We start from the raw sequence: 3,108 nt of genomic DNA on the forward strand, positions 1-3,108 counted from the left end.
TTCTCATATACAGCCTCACATTTCTTGAAGTGGGTGATGATTGGGTTGTATACTATTCAAGAGGATCTCAAAAACCACTGAGATTCCGCCACAGGCTTTTTAATAAATACTTTCATCTGTAGTATTGTAGTTTAATTCTTCTGAAGCACAAAGCTGAAGATCATTCATATTGATTACTGAAAAAAAGACAAAAACATTAAAAACTAGATATGAGTTTTTGGCTCAATTTATCATTTTTATTTTCCCATAGGGGAAAATCTGATTATTCTGGTGCTGAAATATACCGTAATAAACTGTAGATATTGATGATGATTTGTAGTGGATCTACTTTGTTGAATGATATGCTGATATGCTTTTCTGTTAATGCAGGGGGCCGAGAGGAATGGAAGAAGCTGCTTTTAGCTCTCAAAGAAAGATTTAGAAGAGACAGTAAAGATGAAGACAAACATCATCCTAACCAGAAAAGAACAGAGCATGTCATGGAAGAAGATATAAAAAAAACTTTGGTCAAATCAGTGTCTGACATCTTTAAAGACACAGGAGGAAAAAGAATCAGAACTTTACTGACTGTTGGTGAAAAAGGTATCGGAAAATCTTTCCACGTGGAGAGATTCATTAAAGAGTGGGCTGTGGACAAGAAGTCATTTTTTAAACTTGCTAAGTCATTGTTTGGCAAAGCAAAAGGTAGTGAAGGGGTTATTATCCCACTTGACCTTTCCAAGCTGAATGATACAAAGGAGGAAAAGATCTCTTTAAAAGAACTTCTATACCATTTTTTCCAAGAGATGAAAGAATGTAACATCTCTAACTTTGAACAGTGCAAGGTTTTATTTATTCTGGATGGACTGGATCATTTTGAACCTGCTCTTAACTTTAATGACGATGAGAAAGTGACTGATGTCAGAGAGCCAGCTTCACTGAGCGTGTTACTGACAAGCCTCATCAGGGGAACCCTGCTTCCTTCTGCCCAGGTCTGGATCACCTCCAGACCATCAGCTGTCCATCAACTGCCTGATACCTGTGTGGACAGGAGGACAGAGATAAGATGTAAGTGTCTGGATTCAAATTCTGGAATCAAAATTGTTTCAATATTGTTGTAATGATTAAGTCGGACAGTCTTAAAAAATGCAATCCCTGAAATGTTCATATGCTGTCGGATGACCGTGAGACAGTAAGAAGCATTGTTTAGAAGTTTTTGTGAGAAACTAATTTGCTCTGACTTAAATCAAACTTGGGGTTCGTTTTTTTAAATGGTTGGGTATTGGATTGGACGCCATTCAGAAGGGTTGCCATATCATCAGTGAAAGCCATGTTTTTTACTGATTGATAATCTTTCCTAGTAAATCTCTGATTTGGCTCTTGATTCTGGATTTTGATGAATTGTGATTCAGAATGGATCTACTTTTATAACTGATTCACTGATTTGCTGTTTTGTAAATGCAGGTAAGCTGAAGGAATGGAAGAAGCTGATTTCAACACTCAAAGAAAGATTAAGGAAAAAAATTCCAGATGGAGACAAACGTCATCCCAGTCACAATGAAATGGAACTCATCATGTTCGACGGTGAAAAACACTCTCTGGTGGAATCAGTGTCTGACATGTTTAAAGATTCAGGAGATAAAAGAGTCAGAACCGTGCTGACAGTGACTGAAGATGAGACAAGAAAATCTTTCTTTGTAGAGAGATTCATTAAAGAGTGGGCTGACAACAAGAAGTTATTTTCAGGACATTCAACAGATGTAGCAAAGTCATTGTTTGGCAAAGCGAAAGATGACGAAGGGGTTATTATTCTACTTGAACTCCACAAGCTGAATGATAAAAAGGAGGAAAAGATTTCTTTAGAAGGACTTCTTCATCGTTCAGTCAAAGAGACAGAAAAATATGACATCTCTTACTTTGAACAGTTCGAGGTTTTATTTGTTCTGCATGGACTGGATGCCTTTGAACTTGCTCTTAGTTTTAATGACGAGGAGAAAGTGAATGATGTCAGAGAGCCAGCTTCAGTGAACGTGATACTGACAAGCCTCATCTGGGGAACCCTGCTTCCTTCTGCCCGAGTCTGGATCACCTCCAGACCATCAGCTGTCCATCAACTGCCTGATACCTATGTGGACAGGAGGACAGAGATAAGATGTAAGTTGAACAATTTTAAGAAAAATATGCATCTCAGAGATTCGTTGGCCTCAGTTGGACATCATTATTCTGAATGAGTTCAAACTTACTACTTAGCATCAAAGTCGTGCACTACAGTAAAGATGAATCAGAATCTAAATGTTTTTATTTAGTTTGGACAGAAATAAGATGTAAGTGTCCCAATTCAAATGAAGGCTGTCAGAGAAACCTTTACTTATATGGATGCAGAGAGTAATCTAGACAGTAATAAAAATGTAGAATGCATCTGAAACTGAGCAGAGTACAGAGGCAGTTTGGTGACCAAGACACAGAGTTATCATTTTATAAGTGTTTGTGTTTTAGGAAGAAACTCATTAGCTTTCAAATAACAGTAAACTGAAATGAAACAAATCCCACAATGCTTCATTTAACACTGCCATTTCTCCCACCATTGATATTTTCTAAGACTTTCTAAGGCCTGCTGTTGTTTTTTTCTTTTCTTAAGACAAAGACACTAAACAACAACTCAAAGATGGCCTGAAGAGGAGAATGCTCAGTGAGCATGAAAACAAGCTGAGCGAACAAGAACCTGAGACAGAACTTTATGAGATCGATGGGTCCAAAAACAAAGAAGATAAAGTTCCTTCATGGGATGCCTTATTTCCTGTGAAAGGGGAAAAGGTTGTGCTGATGAAGGGAGTCCCTGGTGTTGGTAAGACACAGCAAACAATAAGGCACATGGTGGACTGGGCCAAGGGAAGATCCAACACAAACATAGACTTCATTGTGCCGTTACATTTTCATGAGCTGAATTCAAACAAAGTTCAAAGCATGAAGGATCTGCTTCAGAGTTCTCTAAATCCAAATCAAATCCCTGGAGTAGTTGTTTATGACAGGTGCAAAATCCTTTTTGTCCTTGATGGTTTGGATCAATGTGAACTTCCTCTGAGATTTAAAGAGAACAGGGAGCTGACAGATGTTGAAGAGCCAGCCTCC

The sequence above is a fragment of the Halichoeres trimaculatus genome, unplaced genomic scaffold, assembly GCF_033239565.1.
Source record: "Halichoeres trimaculatus isolate MK-OKI-2021-1 unplaced genomic scaffold, fHalTri1.1 fHalTri1_scaffold_11, whole genome shotgun sequence".
Taxonomy (NCBI): domain Eukaryota; kingdom Metazoa; phylum Chordata; class Actinopteri; order Labriformes; family Labridae; genus Halichoeres; species Halichoeres trimaculatus.